Raw genomic sequence first — 18825 nt, 5'->3', positions numbered from 1 at the left:
AAAGAAAGAAAAGAAAAAGAGAGAGAGAAAGAAAAAGAAAAAGGGAAGAGAAATGAACTTGGAATCAGAACTGAATTCAAATGGAAATGCTTAGGAGCTACATGGTTTGGGGAGATTTCTTAACCTCCATGAAATATTTCTGTTTTTACAGAGTTGTGTTGAGGATGAAGTGACAAAAATATCTGAAAGCACCAAGTCTCTTGCCTGCTATAAGTACTAAACATATGGATTCTTTCCTTGTTAAATTTCCTGAGTTTCTCCCTGCTTAAGATCAGTTGATATTAGTCTGCTTCTGTTTTGAGCAAGCATGTTATTGGAGTCAAACCTTGACAGAGGTCTGGAAGGTCAAGGAATGGGCACCACAGGGTTGCAGGATATGGGATCATTTTCTACCTAGAGGAGTTGGCTTCTTTTTAGAATCAAACAATATGAGGGACCAGCAGTTGGTGTAACAACTATGTTGCTGGACTCCCATGTAGTTGACTGCAGTTTGAGTCCTGGACCTGGTGGCTTAAACTCACACCGGGTACGTGTGCGTGCATGCCCAAGATCCCGAGAGGAGAATGGAGGAGAAGGGATTGCGGGGGCCATAGCCCCTGGGGGTGTTCTGTCTCTCTGTCTCTGTCTTTCTAGTGAGCACACACACCCTATAGCAAAAACCTTTCAAAAAAAGAAAAAAAATCAAATACTGTGAAAGAAGGCCTGGGATGGTCTTCGTATGCATGTGTTTATACTGCACTGTATTTTCCAGAGAGCAAGACAAACTACATTATAAAATGTGCAACCCATGGAAAGATACATGCAGAAAATTCAGGACTACAGACAGTCTGGGTACTTCAGGGGATATGTGGAAAGCTTGAATTAAATGATGAGATTATTTTGGTACCAAAAAATTTGAAATCCATGCAAAGGCAAAGCACCTTGAAAATCTATAATTTTCTCATAATACGCTTTTTGAAGACCCTTCATAAAGACAGGGATAGAAGTGGACTTGGGTGTACCACAGGATCTTGCAGATGTTTTCCTGAGCTTTTGTACATATATTATTATATATACAGTATCTCTGTGAACATTAATTTATGTGTCTTTGCAGTAATATGTGTGTATAGTTTTGTTGGGTGTATACTTAGGAGTGAAATTGCTGTCTTACATTAACCCTTTGATTTTAATTGACATCATAAGAGCAAATGATAATTATAATAATAGTTTCATGGCAAGCAATGCAGGTTCACACACAGCAAAATCTCAGTTCTTTGGATTGAATGAACACAGATGTTGTACTCTTATGTATATTAGCTTATTGAATATTCATGATAATTTCTGGAGTTGTCATTAGCCCCATTTTAGAGATTGGAGATGAGGAAAGTATGTTTGAACCAAGTTGAGTCTTTCATCCAGTGTCATGCAACTTACGAAGAGCAGTGCTTGGATTTGATCCCAGATCTTTTACTTCCAAGTTCTCTGCTCAGCATGGCCAGTGTTGCTTTTCCTGAAGGAGTTGCATTTTCTGCAAAGCCTTTTGGCACCAAATCTTTTTTTACTTTATGTTATTTTTGCTGGTTTGATTAGAAACCCTTTCAAGAGATCTACACCTAGCATGCTACCTAGAATAGAGCCTTAAAACAGTTTCCTTTCTTTCTGCTCCTTCCCTATTTTTCCCCCTTCTTTCCTCCTTCTCTTTTCTCCCTCCTTCCTTCCCTCCCTCTTTTATTCCTTCCTTCATTCTTCCCTTTTTCCTTCTTTCTTTCTTTTCTTTTGACAAAGTCTTACTGTGTTTCCCAGTCTGGCCTTAAACTCAGATCCTTCTACCTCAGTCTCTTCCATACTTGGAGGGAAGGAGAGAGAGGACTTGTCACACCATCCCCTTTCTCTAGTCCTGCCCGCCAGGATCCTGACCACATGCAAGTACCCAGTGTGTTTCAGGTTAAGCGGGCCATGGACTCCAACTGAAGTCAGCCTGTGGCTTCCAGCCTCACAGTCTGCCATGCTCCCATCTGTGCCACAGAGGCTGGGCCTCAAGCCTTTCCTTGATTACAAAGTGTCATCATTTTGAATTTGCTTTTTGTTGAGGCCAAGATCAGAGGAGTAAAGCGCTTTGTCCTCATCAGCAGGCCCATGCGTTTAGAGTTTCTTTCTTTGTGGGGGTGGGGTGGTATGCTGGTGGATTTCTAGTTTGTGGCTGGTAAATTTCTTCCCCTTTCTTGTAGCCCTTTCTCACTATTCCCAGCTTACCTGCTCTGTGCAGTCTGCTGAAGGCACTAGGTCACCAAACTTGTCCGAATCGCGTGTAGGGTAGGAGAAGACGAGGACCGTGTGAGAGCACAGTGGGGCATGCCCTGTGATTGGAATGCCTGGGTTTTGGTGCCTGGACTTGGTGGAAATGAATCTGGCTGTCTGGGCAGCTCTGTGGTCTATTTCTTGGCTCCTGTGTTCAAGAAAAGATGAGCTAGCTGGGGTGCGTGTGTATGTACACACCTGTGTGTGTATAGAGGGGTGTGGTCATAGGAAAGGAAAGAATAGAGTAAAGATTCTACCCAGACTCTGGAGAAAGGCCTACAGGAATAGGAAGGGAAAAGGGAGGAAGCAGAAAGAAAAGAAAAAGTTTTGAGGCTCTTTTCTGATCTGAATTGTCTCTCAACTGCTTATAATATAAAACAAAATCAAAATTTTTGCCCTCATAAAGAATAGTTGGCTTACCAGCAATTACGGTTTGTAGCCATCCATAGTGCATACAAAATTAGACATAGCGAACTACAGCAAAAAGCAGTGTGGAAAAATCTTTCCTTCCTCCAAATGTTTCATCCTCACTTACGTCATTGTGGCTTCCATTCTCAAGAACCCTAAAGAGAAACAAGGATGACCAAGGAAAAGCCATTCTTGACCCAACTGTATCTGTCTGCCATTGGGTTATAAACAATGCATGACTGGTGACTATCTCATTTACCTGTGTAAACAAATAAACAAAACTGAGCTCTTGTTTCAGCCATGGAAAGGCCACTGCCATTTGACTTTGTGGCAAGGAAAATCATTCTAGAATTTTAGATGATTGTTCTGGAAAGACTAGGCGGAACGCTGCTTCTAACGCAAAGAAATCTTGGCGATTTCTCATCTTGCTTTCTGTTTGGAATCTGCCCTGCCTCCCTTCCCTTAACCAAATCGTGCAAGGGCTGTGTAAATAAATTTGCCTTTTCAGAAATCTGCTCTGTGGGAGCCTGTTGGCTCCTCTGTGACTCTATTTCTGAAGCAATTCTTGAGATGAAATTTAAGTGCTTATGAAATGTAATGCCTATACTTGGTGAATTGAGACAGTCTTTCAGTGATTCTATAATTCCATAAAATAAACCTTGGTGAGTGCCTTCAGAATAATTCAATAGAATTGCTAAGCCTCCAAGTATACCATCTAAAACATAGAGGATAGATTGGCAAAATGACTCTGGTAGAATACATCTAAGTGAACTACTTCTGAGGTTAGATGCTTTCATATATTCTGTGTTGGTCCAGCATTTTCACAGGCCTACTGTATAACTTAGGTTTAAATTTCAACTGCACACAGCAAAATTCAAATAATATTAGCAACCAGGATTTGTTTGTTCGTTTTTCCTCAATGCTGGAGATAGTTGGAAGCTAGATGTGCCTCCAGATTATTAGCAACAGTTCTGCCATCCTTAGCATACTGCCTCACGATCCAAAATGACTGCTGGGGAGCCAGCAGGTGGCATGGTGGTTAAGGTGCTGGATTCCCACATGGCTGACTGCAGTTTGGGCCCTGGACCCAGCAGCTTGAAAATCACACTGAGTGCATGTGCACACATGCCCAAAATCCTGAGAGGGGAATGGAGGAGAAGAGATTGTTGTGTGGCCATCCCTCCAGGGGGTGATTTCTCACTTTACCTCTCTTTCTCACAGTGAGCACATGTGCCCTAGGGCAAAAACCTAAAATTGTGTGTGTGTGTGTGTGTGTGTGTGTGTGTGTGTGTGTGTACATGACTGCCGGAGTGTCCACCATCACATCCACAGTATAGGCTGCAGGATAGAAGAAGAGAAGGACAATAGAGCTCCTCCTCTCCTCCTCTCCTCCTCCAGCCAAGTGAGCTCTTGGTGAGGGACACGTGGCACTTTAATTTATGTCTCACTGCCAGATTTAACCACACAGCCACATGGCTGGCCAAGAGGCTGTAAGATGACTCTTTTAGCTGAACACATTGCTGCCCAGAGTTGCAGTGGGGCTCTTTTACCAAAGAAAAGGAGACAAGCCGGAGGTAGGGAACTAGTAGTCCCTGCCACACCAGCTGAGCACAGTTGGTGCAGAGTGACCTATGGTGGGAAAGGCTTGAATTGGGAATCAGAGGGATTTGTTTTTGAATCTTAGCTACTTTACTTACTAATGGCAGCACCCTGGGCCTGTCCCTTAGCTTCTCTGAGTAGAGCAACAGCTTCTCCTTAAGGTAGTGACCGTTAAACATCGTCATGTATGTAAGCGGTCTTCTACGTAGTAGATCCTGAATTGGAGCCAGTGCAGTTGTTACTGTTAATGGGTGTGTGAGCCTTGTACCTGTATCACCAGAGTGTTGTTGTTGTTGTAGTTTAATTTGGGATATAATTCATTTAACACAATATTTATGCTTTTTTATAATAAATCTACCATGGGGGCCAGCAGGTGGTGCAGTGGTTAAGATGCTGGATTCCCACATGGCTGACTGCAGTTCAAGTCCCAGACCTGGCAGTTTGCTTTCTCACTTTCTCTCTTTTTCTCTCTTTCTCTCTCTCTCTCTCTCTTTCTCAGGTGAGCACATACGCCCTATAGCAAATTCCTGTCAGAATTTGAGACATGCATCACACGTACACTCACACTCACACACACACACATACACGCCATGTATTCCAATCCTCCAGATTCAGGCCAGGACTTGAACTCCTTGGTCAGCCAGATGAGACCTGGCTCCATGAATCAGGAGGCCATGAAACCACCTAAAATTTACTTTTTTTCCTTCCAGTTTGCTATAGGGCATATGTGCTCACTGGAGAGAGAGACAGAGAGGGAGAGAGAGTGAGAAAATAGAAAGCACCCTTTAGTCAGGGATGACCACACTGCGATCCCTTCTCCTGCATGCTCTCAATTTTGAGCACTCACACACATGTGTCTGGTATGTTTCTCAAGCTGCCTGGTCTGGGACTCAAACCACAGAGTCAGCCATGTGGGATCCAGTTGCCCTAACTATCTGGCTGGCCCCAAATTTGCCCCTTTAAGGTATACAATTCAGTGCTTTTTAGTGTGTTTGCAAAGCTGTATAACCATCACTATGATGTAATTCCAGAATATTCCCATCCCTCTCTAAAAGAAACATGGTACCCACTGGCAATCAGTCCCCATTCACCCTCTCCTCAGCCCCGGCAACTGTCACCTCCTTTTATATCTACACACTCACCTGTTCTGGACATTTAATATAATTCGAACCATATAATATACAGCCTTTAGGGTCTGGCTTCTTTCACTTAGTATAATGTTTTTAAGTTTCATCCCTGTTGTAGCCTGTGTCAGAATTCCTTCACTTTCAAGGCTGGAAGATATTCCATTGTGTCGCTAAACCACCTCTGATTTACTGACTGGTGCATGGACGTTGGGTGGTTTGCACTTTCTGACTATTATGAATAATGCTGCTATGAGCCCGTGTGTACAAGTGTTTGCATGATATATGCTTTTATTTCCTTTGCGTATGTGCCTAGGAGTGTGTCTTAGTTTGAGCCGCTGTCACAAGTCACCGTAGAATTTGTGGCTTATAAACAACAGACATTTCCCACGGTTCTGGGGGCTGGAGCCTGAAATCGGGGTGTGGAGTGGTAGGGTTCTAGGGAGGCCCTTTTTCCAGTTGCAGACTGATGACTTCTCGCTTTATCCTCACATGACCGAAAAGAGCAGAGAGCTTCTTGGGGCCTCTTTGATGAGATTCTATTCCCATTCACCAGGGCTCTATGATCACGCCTTAATTAACGCTAAAGGTGACGCCTGCCACTACCATTACATTTGCGGTTAGAGTTTCAGCATATGAATTTTGGAGAGACAGAAACATTTGGTCATCATGGTGCGTATGGTAACGTGATTAACCTTTCGAGGACTTGAGAAGCCACTGCTCCACTTACATTCCCACCAGCAGTGTAGGAGGGTTGTGCTCTCTACACCCTTGACAACACTTGTTTCTTTTCATCTTTTTAGTATAGCCACCCTACTGGGAATGAAGTGGTATTTTCTTGTGGTTTTTGAATTGTGCTTTCCTAATGATTAATGATGTTTGGGCTCTTTTTATATGCTTATTATCCATTTGTCTGTCTTTGGAGAAATATCTATTCAAGGTTTTTGACCAATTTTAAAATTAACTATTTGTCTTTTTATTGGTGAATCAGAAGTGTTTGTATATTATAGATACTAGGCCCTTATCAGACTTGTGATTTGCAAATATTATTTTCCCTTCTGTTATATGTATTGCCTACTTCTATTATTTTCTCTTTCTCTCTCTCTCTCTTTTTTTTTTTTTTGGAGAGGTTTTCGCTATAGGGCGCATGCGCTCGCCAGACAGACAGAGAGAGACATAGAGACAGAAAGCGAGAAATCACCCCCCGGGGGGATGGTCACACGGCAATCCCTTCTCCTCCATTCTCCTCTCGGGATCTTGGGCACGCACGCACACGCGCCCGACGTGAGTTTTAAGCCACCGGGTCCGGGACGTGAACCGCAGTCGACTACGTGGGAGTCCAGCGACATAGCCATTACGCTAACTGCTGGTTCCCTTCTATTATTTTCAAAAATAATTATTTTTTAAAATTTTACATATGATTATTTTTTTAATTTGATCAGAAAGACACACAGAGAGAGAAAGGGAAAATGAGAAAGCAAGCCGGCAGGTCTGGGCCTAAAACTATGGTCTTCCATGTAGGAGTCCAGCATCCCAACCACCGTGCCACCTGCCAGCCCCCTAATTTATTTTTTACAGCAATCCTTTGAGATGGGTATTATCCCCATCTTACAGCTAAGAAAGCTGAGACCCGAAGGCAGTGAATGGCTTGTGCCAGGTAATACGCATGTGAACTGTCATGATGGTGCCGGTACTCACTAGAAGGGTAGCCGGGCTTGTTTAGCTTTGTGGTGGAAACCCAGCCCAGTCGAGCCTATGCCAAAACAGAACAGTTGTTCACAGACTGGGAAGTCTGAGGTTTGGACTACCGTTACTCAAGGAATAGATCTTGTGGGTCTGGTGGTTCAAATGATGCCACCAGGATCTTCCTCCCTGTCCTCTTCCATTCCTTGTCATCTTTTGGTTCCAGTCCTTCTTAGGCAAGTTTACTTGTGCGGTAAGCTGAAGGCCTGCCAAGTCCTTAGGGCCAGACCTGGTAGAGAAAAGACTTCTCTTTCTCTTCCCGCGGCATCTGTGTCGGTCCTCCCTAAAGGATTCTGATCGACCTTGCTTGAGTTAAATGTATCTCGAAGTACCAATGAATGCTGGTTTCAGGACTGATGGACTCTGGCCTAATCTAGTCCTCTGTTTGGGAGGGTGGACCACATGAGCGACAGTCTGGAGGATCACACACTGAGGGAGAGGTCGTCCCTAAAAGAAGGGGATACAGGGCAACAAAAAACGTAGTCAGCGTCCTAAAGGTGTGTCTAAACTGCTGAAAATTTCAAGATGCTGACGTTAGTTGGTAGTAAATAAAAGTTCATTCCCAAACCCAAATAGAGGGAGAAAAGTCATTTTATTCACGTATTTAAAATATCTCCAGAGTCCGTCAACAATAAATTCTCTGCTGCCCATTTAAATACAGCAGCTTTATAAATTAGTTTGTACCATGCCTTTACAGCTAGCACAAAAGGAACTCATTTTTCAAAAACAAACAAACAAATAAACAAATACCCCAGAAAGTTTAAAAAACAGGGAACAAAAGCTAAATGCATCTGTCAGGTTTGCTACCAAATTTTTTTTTCCCTGCCTTTTTTTTTTTTTAATTAGAGCCCCTAGTGAGATTTGGAACATTCACATCTGAGAAAGATATTAACCAACCAGCATATGCTAAGGAGAAAATTCGGCAGTGGGTGGGCCCTTTTGCTTTGTAAATGGAGCAGTGCCCTACATTTGACAGAATTACGGGAACACGGTTATGATGCAGCTCATTGTTATGAGGGTTCAAGTGCATTGCAGGTGAAATCAGGCTTTTGAAAAGCAACAACAGGACACTGTCAGACTCTTGTAATAGAGGGTGTCCTTGCAGGGTCTCCCAAGTCAGAACTGATGACTTCCGGGCAGGCCTTGTCTTATTCATAGCTCTTGAAGCAGAGCTGAGGGGTCTCTTGGCTTTTGGGCTGGCTGTCACACTGATGTCAAAAAGAATGTATCGAGTGATAGGATGTTATTGCTATAGGGACCTCAGGAAGCCTCTGCCTCAGGCTGCTGGTTTGAAAAAAGAAAATGAGGTCAAAGGAGGTGAAATGACTTGGCTGAGGGAAAGGATGGCCAACCTCCCACACATTCTGTGCTGTAAAGCTCTTGGGGCTAAAATCCCAAATAGCTATCATTTATCAATATATTTCTTTTTGAGTAGTATTTCAGAGGATCAGCAGCTTTTTTATTTTTTGAAGAGATTTTTGCTATAGGGTGCATATGCTCACCAGAGACAGAGACAGAAAGTGAGAAATTACCCCCTGCGGGGATGACCACACTGCAAACCCTTCTCCTCTTCTCGGGATTTTGGGCATGCATACACAGGTGCCTCGCGTGAGTTTTAAGCCACTGGTCCAGGCACTAGACTACCTAGGAGTCCAGTGAAGTAACCACTGTGCCAACTGCTGATCCTGGGGTCAGCAGCTTTGAAAAGTGCTTATCAAAATAGGTCTACCTGGGCTTTGGGCAAATCAGAGAGAGAGCAAATCATTAAATGAACCTTTCTTGGATCTCCTATTCATAGGTCATGTTTTTAAATATGTTTATTTTCTGTTTGAAGCCTTTAAACATCTCATCAATGTGGCCAAAAAGCTAGAAATCTCTGCTTGTATGGAGCGAAAGGGGGTGTGTCTTCCTAACGCTCCTAGAAAGTGTGTATTTTGAAAAAACTATGCATGGATTTAAAAAATTTTTTGCATTCCAAATGAACTCCTGCTTTAATTTTATTTTTCCATAAGCTTTTCAAAGGCACCTCATAGTAGCTCCTTGATGACAGAGCTGTGTCTTACGTATTTGGGAGGCTTCTGAAGAGTCTGACATAGACCTGTTTAGGGTACAGCTAATGATATTAGTAGCTACCATTTATTGATTGCTCACTGTATATTGGGACTATGTTAAGCATCTTGCGTGGATTATCTCTTTTAAGCCTTACAACAACCCGGTGAGGAAAGTCTTATCGTTTGCTTTCCTTTAAAGGTAAGGAAACTGAAACTGAGTGACTTGCCTATAGTAACAAACCCCGTTAAGTGGCAGAGCTGGGATTGATCCTGGCTCATCTGAATCCTGATCGTACACTCTTAAACCACTAGGAAGGTTATAGAGCAGCTTAATAACTGTGGAAGAAAACTGAACTGGCTGGTTCCAACCTAATTGATACCTCTGCACCCTTCGGAGAATGTCCACAGGGACTTAGGAGGCAATGATCTCATCTTTGAAAATGAGGGAGGGGGGAAAGAGGATGGCAATCTTGAGGGTAGAGTCGACTTGGCCACAGGCAATAAATGACCTACGTTCTGCATTCTGTGTGCACATCAGACCGCTCTGGGTGGGTTGCTTACAGGCTATCACTGACTCTCAGTATTAAGGCCACAAAGGTTCTGTTCTTTTTATACTTTAGCTATTAAGGAAGAGCAGGGGACAGCGTAGGTGACTTAGAATGTGTCAGCTTTGTAGATCTAGAAAGAGGAAAGAGGATGAAGAAAATGGAAAAGAGGGACTGAAAACAAAAGATGAGCACTGTGGCACACAGCTGTCTAGATCTAATTTAGTGGTGTCAGTTAAGGGATACTGTGATACATTTTATACTGTTGCAGTTTTTTATACAATGTATACTGTTGCAGTTTTTTATACAATGTATAGTGTTACATTTTATGGTTTTATTTTGTTTGGGGATAGGGCCAGAGAGAGAGAGAGAGAGAAAGTGAGAAATCATCCACAGGAGGGGTGGCCATGTCACAATCCCTTCTCCATTCTCTTCTTGGGATTTGGGCATGCATGCACACGTGCCTGGTGTGATTTTCAAGCTGCTGAGTCCAGAACTTGAACCACACCGTGGGCTGTATGGAATCCAGTGACCTTAACTTCCATGCTACCTGCTGGCTCCACTGTTATACAGTTTTTAAATAGGAGATGAATGTCTACAGGCATTAGTTGATACTTGCTACAAAGACCAAAGTACTCTGTTTCAGATGAGAGTTTCTAAAGATGGGGTCTGTAATCTCACCCTAGGACAGCTGTTGTATAGGTAGAAAACCTTCTGGAACCAGGAAACCTGCCATCTGACCCCCGACCCTTCAGATGGCTGGCCAGGGAATGCTGGGCAAGTCATATGGCTACTTGGGAATCAGTTTCCTCATCTGATAAATGGAGGAAGTACATTATCTTTGAAATTCTTTCAGGCTCTTGCTGTTTACAATGATATAAGATAATGATTTCTCGCTCTGTCTCTCTCTGCCTTTCTGGTGAGTACACACACCCTATAGAAAAAACCTTTCACCTTTCGGGGGACCAGCAGTTAGCATAATGGCTATGTCGCTGGACTCCCACGTGGTCAACTGCGGTTTGAGTCCCAGACCTGGTGGCTTAAACTCACGCCACGCGCGTGTGCGTGCATGCCCAAGATCCCGAGAGGAGAACGGAGGAGAAGGGATTGTGGTGTGGCCATACCCCCTGGGGGGCGATTTCTTGCTTTCTGTCTCTCTGTCTCTCTCTGTCTGTCTGGCGAGCACACACGCCCTGTAGCAAAAACCTCTCTCTCTCTCTCAAAAAAAAAAAAAAATATATATATATAGATAATGGAAGTGACTCATAGCCAAGATTCCTCTCTCCAGTTCTCCTCTCCCACTTCTTCTCCCTGCCCCCCTTCTGTTCACTCATTCGTTCATCCTTCCACCCATCTATTCCATAGTATCTCTTAAACTCCTGATCTCTGAGGCTGTAACAATGAATAGAAAACCACCCTAGGGAACCAGCAGTTAGTGTAATGGCTATGTCACTGGACTCCCACGTAGTCAACCACGGTTCGCATCCCGGACCCGGTGGCTTAGAACTCATACCAGGCGTGTGTGTGTATGTGCCCAAGATCCCGAGAGGAGAATGGAGGAGAAGGGATTGCGGCATGACCATCCCCCCTGGGGGGTGATTTCTCGCTTTCTGTCTGTCTCTCTCTGTCCGGCGAGCGCATGTGCCCTATAGCAAAAAACCTCTCAAAAGAAAACCACCCCAGTCCCAAGGAGCTCGGAGAGTAGTTGGAGGAATAAATATTTGGAACATGTGCCTTGGAAAAGGGGCGCAAGGAGTCTCTCAGCCTGAGGTAGCACGGAAGCAGGGGTGAGTCCATGCGATCAGCTCAACGTGCATTCATCAGAGAAAATGGGGAACCTGGATTTCTCTAAGGTGTTCTTGTTTTAAGAAAGATTTAAAATCCCTCACTCCTGCAGACTGTAAGTTTTGAGAAATTCCATAAAATACCACCATTTTTCTCTACTGGAGGTTCTTTTAAGTCTATTAGAGATGATGTAGCCCATAAAAGAAGAGCCAGTTCCATTCAGAACACATTTACGGGGGTCTCCAGGGGGCCTCACTAGTCAGGGCTTTCTGTGGGGAAGGAAAGGCCTGCAGGGTTTGGATTCAGTCCGACTGTGAACAGCAGTTCTCCACTTATTAACTGTTGACCTTGACCACGCCATGCGTATGTCTCTGAGCTCGCTCTGCAGAAGACATGCCACCTCACCAGGCTACTGGCAAGATTTCAGAAGATGGTGCTTGTAAAACGCCACACCTGGGGCTCCAGGAACCTAATGTTCTTCCCTGGGCTCCTTGGGGTATGGGTATTGCAGAGAGATAGGATGTAGTCCCTGAGTGCCCCCCGGCATCGACCTTACGGGAAGGTCCTAGTGCAGAAAATTCAGTAGAAAGATCTAAGGTGAGCCCAGCCCTGCCACTGATTCAGCTTTTTGCCCGGGGTGACAGTCTCACTTTCTTCCCGTGTGTTCCTGAGTCTGAAGTCTCTTCACACATTGCAGGTGTCCCCCAGTTGCTCATGGGGGAGTAAGAGCTCTGTTGCAAACATCCATGAGGTGATTCAGCTGGAGAAATGGGGTCCGGGGAGTGCTGGCATTTGAGTTGGGCTTGTAATGAGTTCCCCAGGTCAGAAGAGAACGCATGGACTCCAAGGGTGCAGACCCACTTGTCCAGCACACATGCACGAGTGTGGTGCTAGTCACCTGGGCTACCATATAGGACTGCTGGGTGAGTCCTGCTCCATTACTTGCCAACGTGACCTCTGACCTTCAGGTGACAGGACCTGCTTCCTGTGGTCGTGAGGCCCGGCCTTCAGGGACTCCGAAGAGCACAGGGCGGTGGAGAACACTGTGAGTGTTGTTATTCTTGTGTAGGACAGGATGGAAATGCATTCCTGGGTCCGCCCCACGGACAGACAGTCCTGTCCTATCCTCAGGTTCCCAGCATTCTGCCTGACTCCTTTCCTCCTACCTCCATTAGAAGGCACAGTCAGAGAACAGGGAGGTAGGATGGAGAGTAGTTTTTGTCTCCAAACCAACCATGCCCTCCGCTTTACTTACTGAGAACACTCCAGCGGTTTTACCTGGAGTATTTAAATTAATTTCATCTGGGACTCAGGATAGGTGTTTTAAAAAACGAGTACCTGAAATGACATGAGTGCACTTGGGAAGTACTGGTACAAAAACACATGCAAAAAGCGGTCTTTAGTTTATTTAGAACGTGGCGACATCAGCCAGGCCTCACAGCACAGGGAGGCAGATACAGCCCTCCCTCCTGCCCTGCTGCACTTTCCTTATCTCCTGCTTCCTCATGATGGTGGAAGACGAAGACGAGGCTGGAAGTCATCAGGTGAAGTGAGGATTCTTTCTCTGGGTGCGTGGGCTGGAAAAATATTGTAGCTAACAAAGTAGCTCTAGACAGGTACAGTAAAGAGACAAAAGTTGCTGGTAGCTGAAAAAGCCCTAGATTTCGAGTCTACCAGGCTCAGTGATGTTTGCAGCTGCTTTCACTGTGTTTCAGTTTCCATTATTATTATTTTAACGAGAGATTTTTGCTATAGGGCACGTGCACTTGTCAGAGACAGAGAGCAAAAAGTCACCCTCCGGGGGGACAGCTACACTGCAATCCCTTCTCCTCCATTAGCCTCTTGGGATTTGGGGCATGCATGTACACGTGCCCTGCGTGAGTTTTAAACCACCAGGTGCGGGACTAAAACCACAGTCGACTATGTGAGAGTCCAGTGATATAACCATGATGCCATCTGCTGGCCCCATTATTTATTTTTTCAAAGAAGGATTTATTTAACTTTATTTATCATTATCACTATTTTAAAATTAGCTACCAGGCATGCACACTCACCAGAGACAGAAAGTGAGAAAGCAAGCCACCAGGACTCAAACCACAGCCAGCCATGCGGGAGTCCAGCACCCAAACCACCATGCCACCTGCTGGCCCCCTTTTTGCATTATTTAAATACTTGCATTTCAGAACTGTTAACATTAATCAGTTTAGACAGTGCACATATAACAGGATAGGAGATCAGAAAGTGGTAGTATCCTATGACCCAGCAGCCATAGTTTTCTCTGGTAAATTTGGGATAATTATACTTTATAACATTGTCATGAGGTTTAAAGAAGGGTGTGCTCAAAATTCTATACTTAGCAAAGTGTCTGGTCCATGGTTAAGTCTCAGTGAATTTTTTGTTTTCGTAGAAATATAAGAATTTGAGCCAGCTTGTGGTGTGGAGCTTATGGTAGCTGGATCTCACATGGCTGACTGCACGGTTCAAGTCCAGGACCTGGCAGCTTGAAAAACACACCAGGCATGTGTTCATGTGTGCCCCAGATCCCAAAGGGAGGGAGAAATGGCGGAAAAGGGGCCACTCTCTTTGGGGGTGCTTTCATACTACCTCACTTTCTCTCTTAGTAAGCACACATGTTCCCTGGCAAAATTAGCAGGAAAAAAGAAATATCAGAATATCTATCTCCAGATAAAGTTTCTAATGTTCACATAATAATATCTGAAAAATATTGCCTACTTAGGGTGTCTTAGACCCCCCCATTAAACAATTTATGTGCCTTATGAGAGATTAGTTATGGTCATTGTCCCCATTTTACAGACGTGAACACCGAGGCTCAAAGAAGTCAACTACTTTAACAAGGTCTATAACTGCAGAGATGTGAGCCCAGGTCTTTTGAGAATCAGTCCATAACCCATTCTCTGGCAAAAGACTCTGTTCTATCCCCTGGAATTCAATATATCATTCATTCATTCATTCATTCATTCATTCATTGCCATAGGGCACATGTGGTTGCCAGGGAAAGGGAGAGGGAGAGGGGGGAGAGAGAGAGAGAGAAAGAGAGAGAGAGAGAGAGAGAGAGAGAAGGAAAGTGAGAAATCTACCCCCCCAACACACACACCCAAGAGGATGGCCATGCCACAGTCCCTTCACCTCCTTTCTCCTCCAGGACCTGGCAGCTTGAAAAACACACCAGGCATGTGTTCATGTGTGCCCCAGATCCCAAAGGGAGGGAGAAATGGCGGAAAAGGGGCCACTCTCTTTGGGGGTGCTTTCATACTACCTCACTTTCTCTCTTAGTAAGCACACATGTTCCCTGGCAAAATTAGCAGGAAAAAAGAAATATCAGAATATCTATCTCCAGATAAAGTTTCTAATGTTCACATAATAATATCTGAAAAATATTGCCTACTTAGGGTGTCTTAGACCCCCCCATTAAACAATTTATGTGCCTTATGAGAGATTAGTTATGGTCATTGTCCCCATTTTACAGACGTGAACACCGAGGCTCAAAGAAGTCAACTACTTTAACAAGGTCTATAACTGCAGAGATGTGAGCCCAGGTCTTTTGAGAATCAGTCCATAACCCATTCTCTGGCAAAAGACTCTGTTCTATCCCCTGGAATTCAATATATCATTCATTCATTCATTCATTCATTCATTCATTGCGATAGGGCACATGTGGTTGCCAGGGAAAGGGAGAGGGAGAGGGGGGAGAGAGAGAGAGAGAAAGAGAGAGAGAGAGAGAGAGAGAGAAGGAAAGTGAGAAATCTACCCCCCCAACACACACACCCAAGAGGATGGCCATGCCACAGTCCCTTCACCTCCTTTCTCCTCTCAAAATTCTTAGTGTGTGCACATGTGCACGCACACATACACACACACACACACTCACACACACACACAGCATGTTTTTCAAACTGCTGGGTCCAGAACTTTTTAAGTGTGGAGTTGGCTCTGTGAGATCCAGCACCTTAACTACCACGCCACCTACTGGCCTCAGAATATCCTCCTTTATATAGTAACTATGTTTCATGAAAACAGGGCTTTTATTTTATAGTGTCCACTCAGTTCTAATTGATTAGTATTCAGCCTCTTTGACTCTAGATACTGTTTATTTAATCCTAAAACTCAAACCCTCCCTAATGGACCTGAGCTGACAGTGGATACTCTTGAGAATAATTGTGGTCTCTGAAGACTATGTATCCCAAATCCGAGATCCCAGACTGGGAGATTACTGTGTGGTCTTCCCTTGGCCCTCCCTTCTCCTCCTCCAGGTGACTAATTTAGAGAGCGTTGAGTTGCGGAATGAAGGAGATATATTTATAGTCATACTTCACATAAAAAGAGAGTTCAAAGGGAATTCACAGTGGTTGATTATTCACACGGCATGTCAACCTCTTTATCCATGTTACCATTTCATTTCAGTAACAACCTGAAACACAGTTTTACTAAAGAAAGTAAGCTATTAAATGTCAGAGTAGACATTCAAACCCAGGCCCATTTACCACAAAGCATGTTCCCTTGCCACTGTATCCACTGCCCCATTCCTTGCAGGTGCTGGGAGGCTTTCATGATTGCTGCCACTGGCAGACTGTGGCCCAGAGCACCAGCAGCTCTTCTTGGTTTCCTGAGCTTGGAGAGCAGCCATGACTCCCTACTCCCACTCCTCACTCTTCGTTTGTCATCTCCCGCATGTACCCCCTTGGTTATAAGGCAGATGGGCAAGAGAGTAAGGCCTGCAACTAGAAGTGTAACTCAGAGCCAGGTCCCCAATGACAGTGGGGTCAGTGGGGTCATCACTGTTCAGAGGCCACCAATATTCTGTCTTCTTTTCAAGGAAGAGAATCCTGCCAGAACCACTGTCTCACCCCTTCTCAGCAGTGCTCAGAGTAGGAAAGGCGTGAGGAGTACAGGGGTGTTGCACAGTTCTTAATGAGATTGTAGTGACGGCAGCAAAGATGATGCCTGCCTTATATGAAGCTGGGCACACACGTCTGCATGTATGTTTTTCCTGGCTTTGGAGACTACGGTGTCTATTTCCAAGCAGCTCCATGCAAAGAACCACAGCATTAAGTTTTGCCCACGTCAGACTCGATTTGCTTTTCAGGTATCGAGGAATGGTTTCCACAGTATTTGAGAAAATGAGAGGTGCAGATGGTTTGCACCCAGGCATGGTTTCAAATTTAAAGAGGATTATGGGCCTGTGAACCCCAGAAATGGTGGGTAGAGGTGTGAACCTTTGAAATTCTAATTGCAGACCAGTCTGAGGAGGTATATACTTACCAGAGCACAGTATCTCATTGTTCGCGTATTTCTTTCTTGGCTGAAGGAGACGGGGAGGAGCAGATATATAACATAATCTTCAAATGAAACTGAAACAGCAACTGAAGGCAGCAGTTTGAGCTCTCTGATGAATTCAGTCAAGAAAGAAATCCCCAACTGTTCCCCATTGCAGTTAGCCCAGCTCCTTGTGATGATAATCCGTCCTCTGCATCTGCAGAGCCCAGTATCTGCACAGGTCAGCTCCTGCCGGGATGCAGCTTTGGTCATTCTGACACACCTACCTGTTTATTTTACAAGGCCTAAGGGGACAGCATTAGTTATGAAGAGAGAAGGCTCTAGACCCCATGGCCTTCTGGAATAGAGGTAATTATTCACTGACTTTTTATTGAGTTCCTATTTATTGAGTGTTTACTACATGCAAGACCTAGAGGAAATGGAAGGAGCTACCAGTCCAGCGGAGGTTACGGGCACTACATGACAACTTGGAGTAGAGGGAAGAGTGGCATAAATGCAGGTGTCACATTCTGAACTTGTTTCCAATCTAGAAGCGGCCGTGGAGCGCAGGATGGTCTAAGTGCTGGATGTTCTGTCTCCAGCACTCTGTGGGTTAGCATGGGATTACTAAGGCTCAGAGAGCTTAATTGGGCCACGCCAGTAAAGGCCATATTTGCTCCAAGTCACAGAACTTCCAAATGCACTTGCCTACCTGAAGCATGGTCCCTTGCAGGACACTGGTGAGCACTGATGTGGAGGCTCAGGGCAGCCACTGTGGGGAGACAGATGTCTTACAGTTTCATAATGGCTTCCCGCCCAGAACACCCTTTCTCATCCTTTATCATTTTCCTCACATCCGAGCCTCCGGGCGTGGTGGGCTTATCATTCACCTTTTGCAGCAACTGCGAGCCAGATCCCATAGCCAACGGGTATCTGTGGCTTGCTCATTTCTTTCTGCTACAGATGTCACATTGTCAGAGAGGCTTTCTCTGAACTTTATTTCACTCCGTGTTATGTATTTGTTATGTGTCTGTTTCCCAACTGGAAGATAAGTTCTAGGAGAGTAAGGGCATCTCATTACTGAGTCTCAGGGCACACAGTAGGTGCTTAGTAAATACCATTTGTTGATTGTTAAGGTGATGCATTTTCATTTGGCAACCATTTGGCTACTTCTCTGTGCCGAGTCAGATGCTAAGACAGGATCCCTGCCTTGGGACACTCTGATACTCAGGGCTAAGGACCAGAGAACAACTTGACCTTACAGGATGGCAGGAGCTTAACCCTGGCCGAGGTCTTAGGGCCAGTCTTCTGCCCAAAGACAGCTGTTTTTGTGGAGACTAGCTCAAGGCAGCTGAGGATGGCTCCTTTTGGCCCCAATTACAGGAGTCAATCATGGGGCCCTTTCTAGACGCCCAACTTCATCCATAATCGATGGTGAGCAACTGAATAGATTCTTTGGACTAAGTAGAGAGCTAGTTGTATAATGTCAGTCATGTGCTGGGTTCGAGCTCTGTTCATCTTTTCCGCTAAGATTTGACATCTGCTTAGCGTGTAACACCATTTATACCTCGGGAACACCCCTTTGACCATCGTTTTCCTCCGGGTTCAAAAAAAGTGCAAATGAGAGATTAGACAATTGTTTTTTAAAAAATACAATAAACCTTTCATTCGCCTACACTCAGCATTTTAGCGACCTGAGCAAACTGCCTAAGACTAGCCTCAAGAAGCAGCGAGCGCCCAGCCCAGCGACGGCGGGAGGGAGCCCAGGGAGCCCAGGGAGCCCAGCGAGCCGGCAGCTACAAGCCCCGGACCTGGAGGACGCCCTGCGCCCCCAGCGCCGGCCCGCGGCCCTCGCAGTAGGAGGCGGCTCTCCCGGCCTCGTTTCCTGCACCCACACGGGACTAAAAAAGAACACGTACAACTTTTTCTGGTCCCCTCTTGCAAAACGCTCGCGTAACGAGCTCGCTGCAGTAACCGCTCCGGGGGCGGCCCGAGGACGCGAGCTTCCGGAGCCCTGCG

The 18825-nt window shown here is 45.0% G+C and overlaps 1 protein-coding gene across 1 annotated transcript in view; it reads left to right on the top strand.

Moving 5' to 3' along the window:
- The window catches only part of ASAP1 (ArfGAP with SH3 domain, ankyrin repeat and PH domain 1), a 359138-nt gene that overhangs the window by 25539 nt on the left and 314774 nt on the right, over positions 1-18825 (top strand). The window lies entirely within an intron of this gene.

The sequence above is a fragment of the Tupaia chinensis genome, unplaced genomic scaffold (genome assembly GCF_000334495.1).
Source record: "Tupaia chinensis unplaced genomic scaffold, TupChi_1.0 Scaffold000513_1, whole genome shotgun sequence".
Lineage (NCBI taxonomy): Eukaryota > Metazoa > Chordata > Mammalia > Scandentia > Tupaiidae > Tupaia > Tupaia belangeri.
Note: the sequence above shows the minus strand (reverse complement) of the source record. Positions and strands in the feature narration are given on the sequence as shown.